This window comes from Mytilus californianus, unplaced genomic scaffold (assembly GCF_021869535.1).
Source record: "Mytilus californianus isolate M0D057914Y unplaced genomic scaffold, xbMytCali1.0.p SCAF_15, whole genome shotgun sequence".
Taxonomy (NCBI): Eukaryota; Metazoa; Mollusca; class Bivalvia; order Mytilida; family Mytilidae; genus Mytilus; species Mytilus californianus.
This window is the reverse complement of record NW_026262637.1, coordinates 19,362,219-19,385,265: the sequence shown is the minus strand read 5'-3', so window position 1 is coordinate 19,385,265 and position 23,047 is coordinate 19,362,219. Positions and strand designations below refer to the sequence as shown.

General features: G+C 35.3%; 1 protein-coding gene across 3 annotated transcripts in view; it reads right to left on the bottom strand.

Moving 5' to 3' along the window:
- Positions 1-23,047, bottom strand: part of LOC127725587 (uncharacterized) — an 82,288-nt gene that overhangs the window by 25,095 nt on the left and 34,146 nt on the right. For 2 of the 3 annotated variants that reach the window (XM_052232670.1, XM_052232672.1), the window contains exon 1: positions 4,868-4,956. The exons of the other annotated variant lie outside the window; for it this stretch is intronic. The gene's annotated coding sequence lies outside the window, so the exon portion shown is untranslated. Of the gene's footprint in view, positions 1-4,867; positions 4,957-23,047 lie in introns of those variants that run through there. 3 annotated transcript variants of the gene reach the window in all.

Genomic DNA, 23,047 nt, shown 5'->3' with positions numbered 1-23,047 from the left:
TGAAATTCAAGAAATAAGCTGTTAATGATATAAAATAGATATTTTAATCTTCAAAATTTCCATACACAAAAAATAGATTTTCCGTGTAGACCGGCTATAATTAAAAAAGAAGTAAGGAGGACTTTGAATGTCATATTTTGAGAAAGATATTACAAAAATATATTTCAATCAAGAGGGCACTGTAGGAGATTTCTTGAGTTCTATTTTCCGTTTCAGAATTTCGACATTTATTTTTTGTACAAGTTTTAAATCGAAACAGAACATATTTGTCCATTGACTCATATGTTGTTCAGTTCTGTCTACGTAAATACATATATGTTTTTTAAGCACTTTTCAAAAGAAAAAAAAACCCCCCTTGGAAGAAATTTATTTTTTAAACGAAATTTAGAATCAACTGTGACAATATATCTTTAATTAAAAAAAACCATTCCCCCTCCCCTCAAATAGACGAATTGTAGGTACCTTGCGATAATACGTATATTTTCCCGGTATAAAAGAACTTGCAGTGGTCGTCTGTTGAACAGACCCAAGTTAGGAACCAATAGACTACTTTCGAGTTCGTTGCATTTCCGTCAAAAACTTTGGTTTTAATGAACATCATTCGTGCGTTTAGGGGCATCGTCACTTCCTTCCCATGTTGAGCAAGCGGTTGAACAAATATGATGCTATATTGCACGAATTATTCGACAAATTAAATTCTTATAATTGATAATCAGCACTGCTGTCGTTAGGGAATTGTGATTAAGTACCTACGGAACAAACATTATTTCCTGCATAATGACGATCACGAAGACGCTTGCTGAACTTTAATAGTGCAGGGATACAGGCGATCCCTTGGTTCATTCTGGCTATTCCTACATTTTGAATTTTATAGGTAAAATAGTAAAATTTTATGTTGGAGTTTCCAGAATTTTTATGTAAACAATGGGATTATGTAGGATTGTGTTGTAACAACACTAAACTAATGAACCAAGGTAAATCCAGGTAAATTTTGTGAAAAATAAAGAAAAAGAATAGTTTCTATTACAATATTTTATTTAACAGTTTCATAGCACATTTTGTGTAAATAATATTCACAAGCACAATATGAAATCATAGGCACAAGGTCATTCACAAGCAATTGAATTTATTTAGGTGAAAATATTAATATATACAAGTAAATAATATCATTTAAAATATAAATATATTAAAATGGTTGTAATTATTCATTCAAACAAAGCACCGAAAAGTACACTAAATTGACATTAAAACAGACACTAACATAGTCAAACATTGCACTAAATTGAACACACACGGGAATACAAAGTCTTAATCAATGTGCAGTAGATGAGAAGCAGCATCCCTATACTGGACTCGCGTAAGTTTATCATTCTGTAACCTTGTTTTTAGTGTTCGAATATAAAAATTAGAAGATGTGGTATGATTGCAAATGAGACAACTCTCCACAAGAGACCAAATGACACAGAAATTAACAATTTTAGGTCGACGTACGGAACATACAGAATGTGGCGGGGTTAAACTCGTTTGAAGGCGCCAACCCTCCCCTGGGATGGGACAGTGGTGTAACAGTACAACATAAGAACAAACTATAAAAATCGGTTGAAAAAGGTTTAACTCATCAGATGGATACAAATAGAAATACATCTAACAAAAACACAGAGTGGACGTGGACGGGTACTTATACATCCCCACAACAAAATGACACTAAGTACAGATCTGAGAGTACTCGCAGTTACTGACAGCTATTTCAAAGCCAATAACAACTAATAAAAAAATCATGCATCTAAGACTAAAATATCAATCAGTACACGTCCAACATCCAATGGATTTAGATTAAAGGCGTCATAAAGTCTGTCATCTATTTCTCTGTATTTTCCCTTTTTTGGAAACCTTCTGTTTTTGTTTAAAAAATCATATTTTTTTCTTCAAATAATGAAATTAATTAAATCTTTGAAGCTAAAGTTGAAAGTGAAGGTTACTATCAAATGCTTTAACTACCTTTTCTTTCAAATAGTTTCTTTTCCAGACTTTTAGTCTAAATGCTTTTACTACTTGTTCTTTTAAATAATTTTATTTTCCAGACTACGTAATGCTTTTACTACCTTTTCTTTTAAATGATCTTATTTTCAAGAAATTCCATATAAGAAACACTTACTTATAACACTTGATACATGTTTTCAAACAAACAAAAAAAGACAACCATTTTTTTTTACATAAATTTCATATAAATAATTATATTTATTTAATTTCCACAGGTAAAGTTACCTGTGACCTAATTAGACACTAATAACTAAAACAACATATTTTGCAATAACAACATCTATTGTTCTTCCCATAATCTCCCATGTAGGAATAGCCAGAATAGTAAAATATAAAATGTAGGAATAGCCAGAAGACACCGATCCCTTCTATCTGGTAAATGACGTCATAAAGGCACGCATAATTGACGAACTTTTCCGGTGAAGGACATAACTCGAAAGTAGTCTATTATATAAAGACGGACATATTACACCACTGGCCGGTGAGATATATATATATATATATATATATTGATCTTTAGGAGACGATTTCACGGGTATTTTTGGGGGAGGTAGTATGATTTTTTGCGGATTGAATATTCATTTTTATCTGTTGCTACGCATGCTTATTGTTTTTCCTCGGCTTTGATTAATTTCACTTTTGTACACAATCATTTCCTGCATCTTGTGTTGCAGAATATTTTATTTTCATCCAGTCTTGGGCAAGATTGTTTATTTTTAGTTCTTTCCAGGCCAGGATATACATTTTCAAAATCATCAGAAAATGGTCGTCCCCTTACTATGGATGTAACGTGCGCAAATGAAAAGATAATAATGTGACATGAGCGTAGGAATGCACTCGATCGGCTCTTTAACGACAAATTGACTCTTGGAAACACGTTTGGTGGTTGGTGAAAGGCAGACACGCGTTTTTAAAGAGATGGCTAGGAAAAAAAAAATCACACGACAAATATAAAAGGAAGATGATCTATACAGTTTGTTTAAAATAGGCACAAATAACAATGCGTATCTACGAGTCACCAAGTTGGACTTGAACCCACATACAAGAACATCCATGTGAAAGAATATTTTTATACTTAACAGTGAAGACTCATTCGTGTACGTGTTTAGGCCTACATTGGTTCAAAATTGGAATGAAGAAAGGTGACACATGTATAACTTATAATATAAACCTGGTTTTCATGTTATTAAAATAAATGTAAAATATTAAGAGAGTTGTGAAAATTGAAAGAAATGGTTAAAATATAGGGGTTTTGAATTGGTGGTTTGACACCTTAGGCTTATCGCATTTGTCTTCGTCAACACATAGCCATCGTTTCCGATTATGTCAGTTGAAGGGGAACCATTTATGGTATGTCAATGATATTTGGTGTGCAGTTGTATTAGGAATAAAACCACTAATTCATAGTTTTATTGCTTTCTATGTTAAATTTTGCAATTGCAAGCATTCATAGATAATTTGTCTTAAGTTTAAATAAAGTTACAGTCATTTTATATACCTTATCCTCGCTTGTGCAGAAAAATTGACCATAATCTAAAAATAACTGTCTCTGGTTAGGGTGAAGGTTGGCGCCTGTTAAAACGTTTAAACCCGCTGCATTTTTATGCACATGTCCTAAGTCAGGAGCCTGTTGTTCAGTGGTTGCCGTTTGTTGGTGTGGTTCATAGGTGTTTCTCGTTTCTCGTTTTTTATATAGATTAGACCGTTGGTTTTCCTGTTTGAATTGTTTTACACTAGTCATTTTGGGCCTTTATAGCTTGCTGTTCGGTGTGAGCCAAGGCTCCGTGTTGAAGGCCGTACTTTGGCCTATAATTGTTAACTTTTTATACATTGTGACTTGGATGGAGAGTTGTCTCATTGGCACTCGTACCACATCTTCTTATTTATATAATAGATAGAGCGAAACTTTATTTAAAAAAAATAATCAGCAAGACTATATCTACAAAAAATTCAATTGGCTGAAATCGTCAGGGGACTCGTTATTGGAGTTATTGCTCTTTAATGACGATTTTTACCAATATTTGGGCATTTTGGCCTTTAAACTTGACAATTATAATAGATAAATAGAAACTTTCAACAGCAAAAATGATCAGCAAGACAAGATCTACAAATAAGCCATCACGGCTTAAATCTTAATTCGACTCTTTAATGGAGTTATTGCCGTTTAAATGAGATTTTCACCATTTTTTTTAGTTTTTGCCTACTATCGTGAAAAGTATGATCGATACAAATGAAGATAAAAACTTGAAATAGCAAAAATGATCAGTAGGACAAGATCTACAATATGTCAACATGACTGAAATAGTCAGTCTAACTTTTATAGAGTTATTGCCCTTTCATGATGATTTTTACCAAAAATGGCCATTGTTGAAGATGCAGATGAGCGACACATGCACTTTAGAGCCTCTAGTTTTAATTGGCCTCAAAAGGGATTTTATTGCATGGTGGGGGTCACGACGGGTTCATTTGTGTAACAAAGTTATTTCTTTATGCATGAAGTTTAATAGATCTTAACACTTTAATATTAGTTGTTTAGGAAGTAAATCAGTGTTTAGTGAATAAATACCGATTGATGCTATAGAACATTTCGTGATGTCATTTCCGTATCTTTGCAGGAGCAAACTTGTCTTCTTTCAACCCATTCATAGCAACTGAATAGTACTATAGCAGGATATCACAGAAATACTGACAAATAGGCATGTCGTACATTTACTTGACGTGTTATTATGAAAAATCAGTATTTCATGACACTGTCTAGATTGCTTTAGTACCGGTACATAAAATGAGGCTTCTTTATAAATATGAAGAAATTGAGATTTTAACTTACCTTGGTGTGTTGATCGTGTATTTAAAGCAGGAAGAATTCAACAAAATTTAGAGGCGTTATTTCATTGGTCTTATTTTTACCGTGTTCGCGGAATGATATTCTAATTCTTAAAATTTACAATTTGTAATCTATATATAGTTATCACAGACACATTTAGATTTTTTTAAAAATAATCATACATATTATATCAGGGTCTGGATGGGGGTCCTACATATTATATCAGGGTCTGGATGGGGATCCTTTATTTCTAAATTCTAAATTTCAGCACCCCATTCTCTTATTTTGCCCATGATTGACATGATTATTCTCTATTCTTTATAAGGGGGTTTTATATTTCAGCACCCCATTCTCTATTCTTTATATATCAGCACCCCATTCTGTATTCCTCATATTTCAGCACTCCATTCTCTATTTTTTTTTGCCAATAGCGGTAGATTTAAATTTTGCTACAGGTGTTTATGCCACTTACACAGCAAAGAAGAAACATAAAGAGTATATATTGCGTTAACCACAAGGCAGTTAAGATCGAGATGCCCGGTAAAGGAGCCTACCAAAGCTTTGAGAAGCACACCAGATCGACGAAAGTTCCTTTCTCGGTTTAGGCAGACTTTGAGTGCTTTACCGAAAAAGTAGAATCCAAACCAGAGGAAACCGTTGCAGACAAACCACACACCAAAGTGTATCAAAAGCATATACCATCGGGATTTTGTTATTACATTAAATGCTTTGATGAAAGTGTCTTTACTAAGGAGCCGGTACTTTACACTATGCAAAAAGAAGGAGAAGATGTGGCGCAGATTTTTGTTGAAAGACTTGAGAAAGATATCAAAGCCATTTACTCCGAGAATGACTTCAAAAAACCGATGGTGATGACGACGGATGATAAGAGTGATTTTAAGCCTGCAACACAGTGCTGGCTCTGTGACAACGCTTTAGGAGAGGACAAAGTCAGAGATCACTGTCTCTTCACCGGTAAGTATACAGGTGGAGCACACAACGAGTGTAACTTGAAGAACAAAGTACCAAAGTTTATACCCGTGTATTTTCATAATCCAGCTGGGTATGACAGTCACCTTTTCATTAAAAATTTAGGTGTAACAGAAGGACTAATTACATGTATTCCCAACACCGATGAAAAATACATTTCATTCACCAAAAGGATTCAAGTAAGTAAATACAAATCAAAGGATGGTAACATGAAACCACTGTACCAACATTTGAGATTTGTAGACAGCTTTAAATTTATGAGTACGAGTTTAGAAAAAATAGTAAAAGCAACCCCTTGTGAGGATTTAAAAAATATGGAAAAAGTGTTTGGTGACCTACCGCTAGATCCTGAATTGTACAAGGTTTACCCATCTACCTCAGAAAACAATAGAGTCATTCAACTACGTGAAGTTATTGGTAAACGTAAAATGGAATACATTGTGTCCCATCCAGATGATTTTGAATTGGGAAGTCGATGCATTAACGGGGTTAAGTTGGAAAAGAATGATGCACAATTAACATTAATGAAGGATTACTTGTCAAGGGCGAGGAGAATGTGTAATGAGATATTATCAGAGAAATAGTTTTGGTAGATACTGGACTAGTGAAAAATAGGTATTCAAAACATGAGTCGGAAAATCAGACACACCTTGTGTTCAGACATCATGTATGACATTGACATGAAAAATGCTCATCCAACTTCACTGTCATGGTTTTGTCATGACAATGGAATCGAATGTAAATGATAAGATGCTTATATTGAACATCGAGAAGAGTACTTATAGCTATTTTAATGAAACACACAGGTAAAACACGTGATGAATGTAAACAAGACACTTTAGCCATCATTGATGGTAGACGAGTAGCACAAAACAAGGATGATCCTGAATGGTACAAATCTTACTGTAATGAGATTAAACACATGACTGAATCCATCATTGCTTTACGACCAGACTTACATAAATTAGCTAAACAATCTAAAAAAAAGAAAGATAAGAAAGAATAAAACATTGGAGGAACTACCGTTAATTCCATTATGTGTTTATTAGAAAACAGAGCATTAATGATTGCTTTTGACTACTTATAAAACAAACATAGAAGTAGGTGCTCTTGTGTTTGATGGACTCATGGTTTACCAAAAGGATGTACCAGAAGAAATGCTACCAGAGTTACTTGAGAAATGTTCTGCAGAAGTAAAAAAGGTGATGGGATGTAATATTACATTTACTAACAAAGTTATGGATGAAGGGTATGATATACCCCTGGACGCATCATCAACACAACATGTGAATGTAGAATTGCTTTTGCAAAAAGGTATATACCCCTATGCTTATATGGATAGTTTCGAGAAGTTTCAGACCACTAAGTTACCATCTAAGAAAAAGTTTTACAATACCCTCACTAATGAGGATGTGAGCAAGACTATGCCTACTATGCGACGTGTTTGAGAAATTCAGAGATCTTTGTTTGAAGATTTATCAACTCGACCCCGCTTGGTATTTAACAGCACCGGGTCTTTCTTATGATGCACTATTGAAGATTACCGGTATAAAGCTTGAGCTTCTGACAGATCCGGATATGCTTTTGATGTATGAACAAGGGATTAGGGTAGGAGTCACCATCGCAACTCAACGCTATGCCAAAGCTAACAATTCATACATTGAAGGGTATGATGATAGCAAACCAACGAATCTCTTGATGTACGTGGACGCCAACAACTTGTATGGATGGGCTATGAGTAAGCACTTACCCACCGTTGGGTTCACGTGGATCACTCCCGATGAGATTCCAGCCCTGGAGACCCACACTGCTGAAGACGATCAAGGATATGTGTTGGAGGTAGATTTGGAGTATCACAAAGAGCTTTACGACTATCACAATGACTACCCACTGGCTCCGGAAACTTTACAGTTGAACAAAATGAGAAACTAGTGCCAAACCTTGGAGATAAAGAGAAGTATGTAGTACACTATGTTAACCTGAAACAATACCTCGAAATTGGACATAAGCTGAAGAAGATTCACCGAGTGATTAAGTTTAACCAAAGTCCATGGATGAAAAAATATATCGACTTGAACACCACCTATCGAGCCAATACCAAGACGGATTTTGAAAGAGATTTCTTTAAATTATGAACAACTTGGTGTTTGGCAAGACAATGGAGAACATTAGAAACAGAGTGGATGTTCGGTTGGTTAACAATGAAAAACAAGCGCTAAAACTCATTGCTAAACCAAACTTTGATCGTCGGGTTATTTTTAGTGAACACCTAGCAGCTTTTCACATGCGAAAAACAAAAACAGTATTTGACAAACCGATCTATTAAGGATTTTCGATTCTTGACTTATCCAAAAAATTAATGACAGACTTTGTTTACAAATACCTGAAGCCAACATACAAAGACAAAGCGACCATCTGTTACACAGATACATACAGCATTATTTGTAATGTGGAAACTTCAGATGTTTACAAAGACATGAACGAACATGGACGTCAGTGGTTTGATACATCGAATTACCCTAAGAATCATTCATCTGGAATAAATACAGCATTAAACCTTAAAGTTCTTGGGATGTTTAAAGATGAATGTGGTGGTAAACCAATGAGTTTGTTTGTAGGGTTACGTGCAAAGTTGTATGCTTTCAAGGTGGGTGACACCGAATCAAAGAGAGCTAAAGGGGTGAAAAAGAGTACTAGTAATGTGAAATCCGGACTCACATTCGCCGACTACAAGACATGTCTAGATACAAAGATAGTTACCGAACCATGAATATGTTTAGAAGTCTTGGACATCAAATCTATACACTTGAGTGTCGTAAAAAAGCTCTTTCAGCTGATGATGACAAACGATACATCTTACCCAATGGTATCAACACCCTGGCACATGGACATTATAAAATTAAGGAGGTCCAACTTAGTAAGCAAACAACATGAATTTTTTAGTACCCATTGATGGACCCATTGGAATTGGTAAAAGTACATTGTTAGATTCGTTAGCAAAAGAAACAAAACATGTGTGTCTTCCAGAACCAGTATACGCTTTTAGAAGAATTTTACACTGAAATTGGTCATAAGAAAACAGGTGTTTTAGATAAAATTGAGAATGGAAATGGGGAACATGTCAAAGAGACAACAACCCGACCAAAGAGCAGACAACAGCCGAAGGTAGAGTATGCATTTGCATTACAGTATCAAATTTTACTCGCGCAAAAGGAATTAATTCGACCCGTCTGGAATATAACACATTCAATGATCATAGAAGAACGGGGGTTATGGTGTAGTCGACAGATTTTCGTAGAACAATTAAAAGAAATAATGGTAGATGGATCGTTTAACCTGTTAGATTATTACTATAATTTGTGGACGCGTAAACCCGGTGTGCTTATTCTATTAACAGCTCCACAAGACGTTATTTTTAATCGGATTATGAATCGTGGAAGAACAGCAGAGAAAAACGTTTCGAAAGAATATTTGCAGATACTTATGACAGCGTATGACAATTTAGTAACACTTCATCCTTGTGTCATACAAGTGGACACAAATTGTTGTGTTGAAGATGTCTTGGTAAAAGTAAAAAACGATTATTGAGGTTCTTTGCTTAGAACAACAACAATTACAAAATCGAAAAAAATACCTTAGAGACGTGTGTTGGTAAAAGTAATAATGCCTTCAGTATCTAAACCCATTTCGTGTCAAAACAAAAAAATAAGAAAAAAGAAGCATGTAGTTACTACTACTACTACAATGAGCATAAGTATAAATTAGCTGATATTAAAAAAAGACTTCAAGCGCGTTTAGAAACTAGACAAATAAATGATACGCCTTCACAACATTGTACTTCCCAACACACCTCTGTCCAACAGTGAGTTGGAAAAAGCAGTTAAGTCTCTTAAGATTTCACATTTTAGAGGTGTTTTTATGCGAGATACGTTACCCAGTCACCCTCAACATAAAGAGTGTGGTATTTTAAATCAGATTCACGATACCTTAAGGGGACCGGGAACCCATTGGACGTGTTGGTATAAAACGACAACTAGCAAAGTGTATTTCGACTCTTACGGACTTCCACCCCCGACGAAATGGTAAATTACTTAAAACCTAACATCGACTACAACAGCGATGAACTTCAGATGAGAGGAACAGTGGTCTGTTGACACTTTTGTTTGTATGTGTTGAAATTGTTGTCGGAAGGTCAACCTTTGATGAAGTCGTGTTTTCCATTGGATGCTATAAATAAAACAATGGTTGACAAGTTTGAGTTAGAAAAAGCAGTTCATAGTCTTAACATTCCCCATTTTAGAGGTGTATTCATGCTGGATACCTTACCACCCCAACCACACAGTGAAGAATGTGTTATTTTAAACCACGATAGCATTAAGGGTCCTGGAAACCATTGGACGTGTTGGTTTAAGAATACAACAACCAAAGTGTACTTTGATTCTTATGGATTACCACCCCTAACGAAATGGTAAATTACTTAAAACCTAAGATCTACTACAACACCGATGAACTACAGATAAGAGAAACAGTTGTGAGTGGACACTTTTGTTTGTATGTGTTGAAATGTTTGTCGGAATGTCAATCTTTTGATGACGTCGTGTTTTCATTGGTGCTATAAATAAATGACAGACAAATTTGGATTTTATGGAAAGAGAGACATCAATAGGAGTCAATTGCTGGAAGACTTAAGCATGAACGATAGTCGTATTACCAACTTAAAACATCAGAGTCAAGGTGCGGATGCTACAACGAAACGATGGGTCATGCAACAAGTGAAAGACGTGACGAGTAAAACCGAAGCATTACAATCTGAGTGTAAACGGATAGAAATAGGATATGATCCAGCAATCAAAGAACTCGAGAAAAAAATGGTTAGAGTCTAATACCACCCTGCAAAAAGAAAGTGTGTAAGATTAAAACCTCCACACAACAAAAAATCGATGTATTGGTGGATCGCATGTTGGCGATGGAAGAGCAAACCAAAGAAGACTTGGATGGTATAAGGATGTTTATGCAATTGAAACATCCTGCTGGGAGATTAAACCATAACACTGTGAGTGGTTCGGTATCTGGAATAGACATAGCTCAGATGTTTAAACCTAACCACCATGATATAAATAAAATGGCAGATAAATTTGGAATGTATGGACATGAAGACATCAATACGTATAGTTTTCTCGAAGATCTGAACATGTACAACAATCGTATCACTAACTATAAATCTCCGAGTCACGGTATGGATGCTGCAACGAAACAATGGGTCATGCAGCAAGTGAAATACAATACGAGACAACTAGAATTACAATTACAATCCGAGTGTGAGCAAATAAAAACGGATATCAAACAAATGGAAAAAGAATATGATGCAACCATCAAAAACTTTTTAAAAAAGTGGATACGTTTGAAACTAGACTGCAACAAGAATTCGATGGAAATGTAAATGAGTTTAAAACTATCCTACAACAATAAAATCGATGAATTGGAAAAACGTTTGTTACTCATGCAAAGTATTACCATGTCAAGAATCGATACATTTGTGGAACGTTCGTTGGCGATGGGAGAGAAAAACAAATAAGATATAAACGATTTAAGGATATACCTTCGATTGGCGAAACGTTCTTAAAGGGGAAGAGTTAACCTTTTTGTTCTTGGGACTCAAGAACAAAAAGGTTTATCCTTGATACGATACGTTTGGTTTGCGTGTTTAACACGTGGGACACCGTAAAGACTTCTTCGGTCCACCTAGGGGTGTATCCCTTTTCAAACACGCCTTTATTTTTAGTGATTCGAACTGTATCCCCTACTTTAAATTTACCCCGTTTCAATGGAAGAAGGTTACCATACAATTTCCAGTACACCTTGTTTTCATGTTCTTTTTGACTTGCAGCGATAGGAGTCATTTTAATAGATCTATGTTTAGACGTATTGTACTGATGCACGAGATCATCCAACACATCGTTGTAAATGCGCGTAGAATTAGCCGAAAATTATTCAAAAGGAAAGTCCGCGATTTTTTACTTATAATCTAAATATGTTCATCTTAACATAAAAAACACATTCACAAAGTTTTAAATTTATATTCCTTCTAATAACGGAGAAAATCAAGTATTTGTAACTTTTTTGGTTGACCTTCGTGAGTGGGTTGTGACGTTTTAACCCGATTTGTTGAATCCTGGGAAAAAATAAAATCTGTTAAAAGTTTAATTGCTTATCGAAATTTTACATAATTAAAAGCGCACAGATGATCGTTGGTCGTAGTTAATAACCACAATATAAGAATGAAAGAAAATGAATATGCGTGTACCGTTTTGTATTGGTTGAATAAAACTTCCTATGTGAAATTATCTAAATATAAATATTTTCGAATTAATTTCATAAATTTTTGTTGAGATTGTTTCATAAAATATCTATTGAACATTTTTACTGATATTGAACTGAATTTGTTTTACGTTTTATTTACCGTTATAACTTTGATAACCATTTCAATGCAAAATATATGTGAACAGAGTGTGTATATTATTTTGTAAATTCATTGTTTATTTTTCGATTTGAGGAGCATTCGTTTGAACTTTACCTTGCAGCAATTTAGCCTCAGGCGTACACAGGTGTGAATTCAAGCGTACACAGGTGTGTTTGTTGTCATTTTGAATGGATTAACAGAAAGAGTATAGCGTGTTTAATACACCAAGATGAAATATCCGATGACAATAGAGAAACAATAACTAAATTGTATAAATTGATTGAAAATAAACATTCAATTTTTTTAATTCCGGAAGTGTAAACAATATTACAGTGGAACAATTTTCGATTATGTTCTATGCAATTTGCATAAAATTAAAATATGAAGTTAAAAGAATAGTACTTTAAATCTTAAAAATTAAACGTTTCATTTCCCAATTGATAATAATTGCACATCTGTTTTACTTTACCGGAATTCTTTAACTAGAATTTAAATCTGGCTATGTTAAAATGCTAACAATCGTAAAACTCTATTAATTTTTAAGTTTTTTTATTGAAAAAAAAATACAACAGTACAACATGCGTGATTTTTTTTAATTTTCTTTTTAACATTTCATTCTTTGATAATTAAATTAATCTGCCAATCACTTAAACGACTTATTTGTAAAATTTATTGTTTATTTCATTAATGGATATACATACATTATAAATCTAAGCTAATACATTATTTTGCTTGAGGATTTTTTTTAACAATTTTTTTTTATATTCTATTATAATTTTGTGCAATGCTGAACAGGATAGCCATCATTAATCCAAATTAGTAATACAGTAGTTGTAATAAAATGCATATCTTAGTAATATATAACTGATATTGACGATTTTAGAACAGTCGTCAGTTCGCCCAACCTCGTTGTTCTTGTAACAATCCTTACTAGTAGACTTGTAAGTTTCCTGACGTATAAGCGCCATTGAGGATGAGCGCCAGAGGTTCTTTCTAACAGACAAAGCAGACTAGTAGCTTTTCGTTAGTTTGTTTTTTGGGCAGGAGAAGCCAACCACTGGTATAGATAAACAGAATCACCATACAAGGTTATGTTGTCAACACTATCAGAAAAGAGTTCCCATCGTCGGATGGGGTATATGAAGGCCAAGAATGTACAAGTGACATGTCTGACTCTGAACAGTTAATAAACCGACTTAACAATGATCTATAGACATCGACCGCTTGTTCTTGATATTTGAAACTGCATGCATAAATTATATATACGTTTATGAGAGTGATTATTTATCTTGTGTCTGACGAAAACTAAATGCCTGCATGGTTATATCTTGCCATTTTGTATTGGTTTGGTGGGTGTTCACTCAAAAATTGTGTTTGTGAGATGTAGATTCACTTCAATAACGAATTTCGTTTATATATTTTTGACGAGTGTATACCACGGAGAAGCTCTAAAAGGTATATTACTCCCATTTGGTTTGGTAGTGAACCATCGATGTTTACAGCAATATTTAATGAATAAGATGATGATGGTAGAAAGAAATATGAGCGTCATGTGGCAAATATTACATAAATGTCTGACTATGAGTTATCTAACTGTATGAAAAGATTTCCAATACAACCATATTGAGTAGGATTTTTACATGCTATACTCGAGTCGTACTAGTATACAGGCTTCTCATGTCGTTTGACTCAGACACACATCTTTTACTTTAAGATGTATAAAGATTCTATATATATATTAAATGTAACAAATTCAATAATCAAACGCCTACAGGCAATAGCTAGACGGGTATGAAGTTTTTATACAGATTTATTCTTATTTACATAATCATTAACAAACTAAATCAATTGAACAAAGAAACACAGTGGCACTACGATATAACAAATGGGATACATAATTTTTTTTAACCACGCTATGCAGAAACTTAACACATCAAGTTAGCGCACGTGAATAGCAATTTGGAACACGATGTATGATTTTGTATAAAAATATCAAAGCGAGCAGTAACTTTGTCTAGCAAACATTTTTTTACTATGCCTCTCTTTATCTCTTTTCCTTTACAATTACTATTACCCTTTTCGTCGATCATTCTCTATATAGTATATTTTTCTCTAATCGGTTATTTTTTTTTCACTATGCCACTCTATCTCCGTTCCTTTACAGTGACTGTTTCCCCTGTCGTTCTAATCCGTATAAAGATAGAGACATTAGACATAGAAGGAGCTCTCTTATCTTCAATAAATAAATATTTGATACTGACTATAAGTGCTGCATTACTTTATACTGCATGTTTGCCAATCGTCAAAAGCTTATATTGAAGAATTTTTTTTTCAAAAGAAGGGTCCAGAATCATGACAAAACAGTATTTATTTCACAAATTTTTTAAAGGTCATGTTTATAAAATTTTTAGACTTATTATCAGCAAAAATAGTGGATAATATTATTATCAGAACATCATTCATTAACAGGTGGAATTATAATTTCAAACACGCACAAGATAAATAACGTCGAACACAAATATATGTGGTTCAATAAATTTTACCTGTGCACGCCGGGTACCTCAATTAAGAAGCCATGCATGAACCTGTATAATATATTGTGTAATAGGAATTTTTAGACGACAGGATGTCACTGGAATAACCAAGGACGTGTATCTAATATACGTCCTTGGGATAACTAACTGAATGTGTCGCTCTATCAATAATTCTGACATACCTATTATCAATTCGGGAGGAAGCCAATATATATATAGTAAGATAACGTAAATAAAATTTAAAAAGAAAAAAAACTATACGTTTTTTTTCCAAACATACCACATAGGGTCACACATTTAACTGTAAAGTGTCTTTACTAAGTGACTGTTCCGAATTGATCCCGTATCAATTTAATATAGTTAAAAGATGAGTTAAAAAACACTTTTGATAAAAAATTGAGATGTCCAATATTTCGATATTTACATTTCTATAACCTGGGAATATTATACTATATCAACATATTTTGTCTTAGCTAAAACCTCTTCCTAACATTGCTCCCCGTCATTATCCGTTAAATATCATAATTTAAAAATGTTATTTATCGTATAACTTTATTAATTTGAAAAATTATCTTGTCTAAATACGGAACTATTCTTTATATAAATCAATGCACTTTATATAAAAGAGGCATACTAATGAATCTTTTGTAAATCAGGGATTGCTACAAGAACACTGCATTTGTCTTTCTTTTAATTGAAACTTTTCTTCCTCATCAAATCTATATTTTTTTAATCAACGAGATCTTATCATATAAGGATTTGATAACTATAGCTATCAGAACTGCTAGGTTATTTTGTTATTAAAAAAAGTATAATTACCATCAAATCTCCCTCGAAACAAGATTGTTCAAAATGGTCTTCACACATCAACTTGTGCTTGCTTTAGATGTAACTATTTGCTGTTAGTTTAAGGTTGTACAAACATGTCTGATACTTTTTTTTCTTTTTTTGTTGGGTTGGGAAAACTATTTCGACTTTTGTCATAACCTTGTCGGACAGAACAACCGTACGCTTGACAAGACATTTTCACACTGAATGATCATCTACGGTAATACCCGTTTGATGATGGGAGTTTTTAACGCACGGTCGGTAAATCCCAGGTTCATTTTGGTCTTTGTGGTTTATAGATATCACGTGACTTTTTAGATCGAACATGCCGACAAGATGGCGATATGTCGAGAACTGATAGTGAATTTCAAAAATCGATTTTGATCTCTTTTCATAGAGAATAAAAGTTTTTTATTTATGAACATGTGGTTTTTTATGCTTAAAGAACAAAATATCAATTTTCATTTTTTTGCGGAGTTTCCCTTTATTAATAAACATTTTTTCTTTAATGGTACGGTTCCAACGTTCAACGACACTCAACTTTTCTTCATTCTCGGTAGAGTACAGTTCAATGTGCTTTCGAAGTAACCCCTTCACCTCGTTGTTAAAAAATTCAGTACCTTTATCTGTCCATAACTTTTGAGGAAGTCGTGATGATGATGTGAAGACCGCTTGGAAGGCATCTTTGACCGTCAACCCTTTCTTGTTTTTGAGAGGTATGAGTCATCCGTATTTAGAAAACATCGATGATGCTTAGAATGAATTTAAATCCTTTGTTATCGCGAGAAAAAGAACTCATATCAACGAGATCGGCAGTCCAAATCTCATCCACACCTCCAGCGATCACACGTCTTTTCTTGAATCTACGTCGAACGGGTTTATGTAATTCTTCTGCTAATTGATCTGTCCAAAGAACTTTTTTTTATGACCCAAACCAAATCGTCTTTAAGTACCGATGAGAGGTTTAACGATACCACGATCCATTTTCTCTCTCATAGTTTGATTGTTAATGGAGTCTAATTGTAAGAGCATATTTTTAGCACACACGGAATTATGTGTCGGTGTATCTTTATGTCGAGCATAACAGAGGTCATGACGATAGACAGCTTCATCAATTCGATTGATAGGTTTCGACCAAGATTTAGGTGTTTTATCTGCATTGAGTCGTTGATGTAACTTAGTCCCAGGTCCCGTAAATTGATGTTCTGGAAGATGCATTTCTACGGGTAGATGGTTAATGAGTTTGTTCATAGAACCTTTACCGGTAGACCTTACAAACTGGGATTTCTTTGATCCACACACGGCGCAGATTCCACCTTTTCGTCGTCGTCCGTTGCTAGTCGTCTCTTCGAAGAGACATTTCGTTTCTGTCATTCTTTGACATTTCCAATAGAGTGTCATTTATTTAAATAAATGGACGTTGAAGACATCTCATACAATGAAACGATTTTGAACAGAAAGAATCACTTCCTTCTTCCACAGCGTTCCACAGCGTTCGATTCGAGGACTGATTATTGGCAAGTCAGACAACATTACTCAACAACTTTCTCCTTAAAGAGGACTGGTTAGATTATGATTGCTTGCACGTGTTTGGAAAATCACTTCATCAACCCATCTATCAACTGTTGCAACACGCATTGGAAAAGGGATTCACTAAAAAATACATACGATCTTTGTTATTCGTGAAAGGAAAATGTCCTCACTCTTTAATCGATGTTGTAAAAGACTAACTCCCACCTCAACATCCTAGTGGTATCGAGGCCTTCTTTTATGAACAAGGAGACGATGTACCAGACCCTCGACAACTGGATTCCCATCGTAAAACCTTAATGGTGTTTGATGATTTGATGTTAAGTAAACAAAACATGTGTGAAGATTACTATGTACGTAGTCGACATAACAACGTGGATTGTTTCTACCTATGTCAAAATTATTTTAAACTTCCACGTCAAACGATTCGGGAAAATAGTAACTTCATTTGCTTATTTCCACAAGACGCTAAAAATCTTCAACACATTCATCGTGATCATTGCTTAGACCTCACATTTCAAGAATTTAAAACATTCCGTAATCAGTGTTGGAAAGAGCCTTACGGATGTGTGACCCTCGACCTAACTAGCCCTAAGGAAAATGGGAAATGCAGATCTAAATTAACAGACTTCTATGTCGTTTGATAATAAAGAATGGATAATATACCTGAAGATTTTGAACCTTACCTTGAACTGTTTAGTAGTAGTAGTAGTAGCAGTAGTAGTAGTAGTAACAATGATGATGTGTGTGACCATAACTTTGTACTGGTTGAAGACAGGGTAAAAGAATGTTTAACATGTGATGTTGAACAAATCTACAATCGATTTAGTAATGGTGATGACTTTGAGTGTTGGAATTTAGGTAAAACCTTTCACAAGTCAAAACACCCACCTCAACAACCACAATGCACTTCAACGACGATCAGAGGACATCAATGCATGTCAACCCTGGAAAAAACTATGCCTTAGACACTTGAATGTTAAAAAGAGGGAAATAGTATATGCATTACCTCCATTGTTTCAACGACTATTCAAACGCTAAACAACGTTCAACGCTCAACAACGTTCAGCGCTCAACAACGTTCAACGTTCAACGCTCAATAGCGTTCAACATTCAACGCTCTAAATAAAGACGTTTATTAACATTATTGATCCTAAACAACGTGAAGCTCTTGCTAAGGAGTTACACGATGTCAAGCGTAACAATCAAGCTAGCAACTTACAAGAACGACTGAATAAACAAGGATTGAGTCGTGATCTTAACAAGTTTTTAAACCCGTCGTAGAAGCACAAGAGAAAGCGGCTTCTAAAATCACCAAGACGATTGAAGATCTCCCAGCGATCCTACCACTACCTGCATTGCCTCCTCCACCTCCCGAGTTTGCCGATCCATTACCTATCGAACCACCTACAAACATTATTAACGTTGGTCCTGGAGCACAAAAGTATTTACAACTCAGTTTATCGCCAAAGGATGCTGACCACATTTTCGGACTAAGATATGAAGACAACAATAGTATAACATCGGGAATGCACCCGTTACCTTTGAAGGAGATGACATTCATGTGGATGGAGTACCATACAAAGGAACACTAGGGTTGTGGGAACTCATGGTGAAGAAACGTCCAGAAACATATGAACAGGACAACTTAGATGCCTATAAAGCTATCTTAAAAGATACAAATGCAATGTATAAAAATTATGATCCAGCGTCCGGACCTAAATCAAACAAAAGTCTCAAATGGAAAGCCATTGTGTCAGACATGTACAAGAAAGATAAATTTGGTAGTAGACTGCAACAACCCATATTTCTACCTTCAGATTTTAACCAACTCCTCGATGGATTAGAGTTATGTATTGCCTCTAATCATGCTGGGAACAGTGGTGTACGCAATGAGATCGTAGCCATCCTTGATGCTATGAAAAAGGGTGGTTTCATTAACAGTAAGAAGTATAAAGAGATTAATCGTAAACTCCTATAAATAAATGTTAATCATTAAGAAAGGATACAAACGTAAATATGAGGTTGGTGGCAGGGGTCTGTTTGACACGATCGCTAATTTAGCTGGACGCGTGTTTATCTCTTCTACCGCAAACACTCTAGGAAGTAAAGCCATAACTGTTGCCACCAATGCAGCATTAAAAGGTATGGAAAAAGGAGCTACCAAAGCTGTGGATCATGTGATTCGTAGGAAACCAAAAACAAGCCCGTTTGAATAACATCATCTCATTCTCTAAAAGCAAAAAGACTCCTCAAGCCCGTTTGAACAACATCATTTCATGCAGTGGTATTGCAACCATTCACAACTTCGTCAAACGTTATAAATAAATGAATGATATACTTAGTATCACAGAAAGTTTGTCTTCTGATGAAAGTATTCAGGAATATCAAGTCCATAAATACGAACCTCAAACTGGAGCGTCCTTAAACACTTCAGGTTCTGAAATAAGAATCAACATTGAAACCCAAGATTTTTTGTTCATCCGGCTGAGAGTTATCTTTTGGTGGAAAGACGACCTAAATAAAAACGACTACACAGCGTATGCCGATGCAGATCTGGTCTCCCTTTTCAACAATAGTATCATGTATCTCTTCAAAAGCATCGGTTATAAACAATCCGGTCAGCAGATTGAATACCTTAATGATCCAGGAATAGCGACTACTATCTTGGGGTTGTTGACGTATCCCGACGACTTTAGTAAATCGCGAGGTCTCAACCAATTGTGGTATAAAAATACTACGACTGACGCCGAGGCTGATAACACTTGTTTTGCAGCTAGACGTGTTTACATCATCGCAAAACCTACAACCAAAGGAATGTTTTCATTCGCCATCCTTTTAAAACACATCTTTGGTATCGCAGGGGATTATGATAAGATTGTGTATGGATTCAAACACGAACTCACACTCGTGCAAGACTCTGAGGCGAACGCAGTGTTAAGAGCAGCAGGGTAGATCCAGCAAAGATAGTATTACGTAAACTATCCTGATTCGTTCCTCATGTGGTCCCCTCTGATGACATGAGGCAGTGCGATTCTATATCTGTTCCCCAAAGTAGAGAATTCACTTGGCGACTCTCTGCCAAGAGTGGACGGGAGAAGCCTAGATACATCATCGTTGCCTTCCAAACCGATAAAACTAACAATCAAGAACATAACGCAGCCGTGTTTGATCACTGTCGATTACAAAATATCCATGTCACCCTGAATGCTCAACGTTATCCAGCCGTAGACTTTAACACCCTCTAGGATGTACAGGGAAGTCGCCGACTTTCATAAAAAAAAATTCAACATGGATCATCTCGTTAGCAATAGTAACATCAACCCTTCTGACTTGATAGACCTATACCCTTTGTTCGTCATCGATGTGAGTCACCAGTCTGAAAAGTTGAGAGAGTCTGTGGTTGACATTCAAATCAGGGCAGCATTCGGACACAATGTTCCAGCGAACACCGAAGCCTTTGCAGTGGTGATCTCAGATAGACTACTACAGTTTGAGTCTGATGGACAAAAGATGAACGTTGTGTTCTATAGATAAATGGATCATCACTTGTTACAACGCATCGTTGAAAATACAGCACCTAGGGAATGTTTCTCTTTCATCGTGTCGGTTAATAATAACAAAATCGATACCAGGTTCAATCCACCCATTCACTTAAAAAATGGAAAGAGTCATGAAATGGCTCTGGTCAACCTGGAGACTTACTACTCTTTCCCAAATATTCATGCAGGGAACAATACCTTTCGTTATTCTAATGATAATGGTGCCACCTGGTTTACTGTTGCGTTAAACACTGGCTCTTACTCTATCGAAAACATCAACAACGTGTTACAAAGGAATCTACAACTCAACAAACACTTCACCAAAATCCAGATCGGTGCTAATCACAGCACACTGAGGGCAACACTTACTTTAGCTAGAAACTATCAAGTCGAGTTTAATGTTGACAATAGCATCAATACAGTGTTGGGCTTTAACAAAGAAATCTACACATACGATCGAGCTACAAACGGTTACACAGAGGGTGAGACCATTGTCAACATCATCAGCATCAACAGCATTCTCGTCAATAGTGATATCATCAGTGGTAGCTATGTCAATGGATCACAACAACCCACCATCTACAGTTTCTTCCCAAATGTATCCCCCAGTATGAAAATCATTCAAACTCCTAAAAACTTGGTTTATTTACCAGTCACACTGAACACCATCAATCGCAAGAGTACTACTCTGACGGATCCAGATGGAACTCCCATCGATCTGAGAGGTGAACATTTAAGCTTACGTTTTCATCTTCGTGAGATATAAACCACCTTAAAGCTAAAAAAGCTAATGATTTAATATGGAATACAACAAGAGATGTTATTGTTGTGTTTGTAAATTAAACTCTGACGTTGACTCAGTGTTTTGTCCCGTAGACAAACATCATCACGTATTGTAAGTATTGGAGTAACATTACAGTAATGGATTACATGGTAGATCATCAAAAGTACGTAGTGCTTCCCCGACCGTTTTGTGTGTTTGAATGTTGTTTAGCCTTCATTGAAGACAATACGCATAATTACACGTTTGTTAAAAGTAAAGCGTTAGTGTTAGACATGTTTAAACAACTCAGTTATGAACCCTTACCTTGTCGTGCTAGTCATCGGTCGGTGGTAAGTGTGTTTGGAGGACCCATGGGGTATGATGAATTTAAAAAACTGTTCGTGACTAAAACGTATTACATGCAACGTGCTTTACTGTTAAAACCCCTTCAACACGAGTATGCAGTAGTGAAAAACCTAAGTAAAAAAACGGTTTTGCTTTTTCAGGGAATTAAACCAGTTCCCTAAAAAAAGAAATCTTCGTTAGGTATAAATAAATGAACTATCATACACATGGTTTGAATTTGACACAAGGTCAAGCCCATAAATTACAGAAAGCAGTCAAGAATGGTTGTCCCGTTAATATTACTTTTTTTCGCATGCTAATTTAAAGGGGAACGATAAGATGTTGCTCACTCAGCGACAAATACAAAAGATCGACAAGCTGTTAAAAAGTGGTAAAGGTGGTATGGTCTTGGAGTTGAGTGTAAAACAACTCAAACAAAAATGCAAAAAGAAGGTGTTTTTTGGGGAATGTTAGCCGTATTAGCCATGCAAGCTCTTCCCATGTTAGCTAAAACAGTACTTCCCGCTTTAGGTGTAGGTGCTTTGAGTGGGTTAGGTAGTGATGCTATAAGTAAAGCTGTTGGTTCTGATCTCTACCTTAAACGTGGAGGTAATGTTTGCATTTTGTAAAAAACAAGGTAATGATTTATACCTTACCCCGGGTCAACTCCCTAACACCTGATGGGTTGTATATAAAACATGGAGGTAAATTTTATAATATAAATTATAAACAGGGTAGTGGTTTGCTTTTAGGTCCCAATAGTCCTTTAAGTCAAGTTCCTTTTCTAGGTTGGTTGTTATAAATAAATGAATGATGTTGACTCTAACAAACAAACGTATCGGGGAGACAAAATTGGATCCGTTGAACACCTTCTAGAGGTAGAGATTCTTAAATACACCAACATTGTAAAAACATACAATAAACTAGACAAGGTACTTTCTGTCGCATTAGGAACCTGTTCTGTTCTAAACGTTATTTGTACAACCAGTGCACTCAGCACTGCTGCAACAGGAATTGGAGCATTCCTTTAAGTTCACTAGTGGTCGTTAATTCGTTAGGAATGATGGGTACGTTAACGGTATTATCCAAACGTATTCATAAAAACTGTAAAAAACATAAAGATACCGTACAACTCATTAGAACCTCTAAATCTAAGATCGAAGATGCAGTGAGTAAAGCTTTGGATGATGA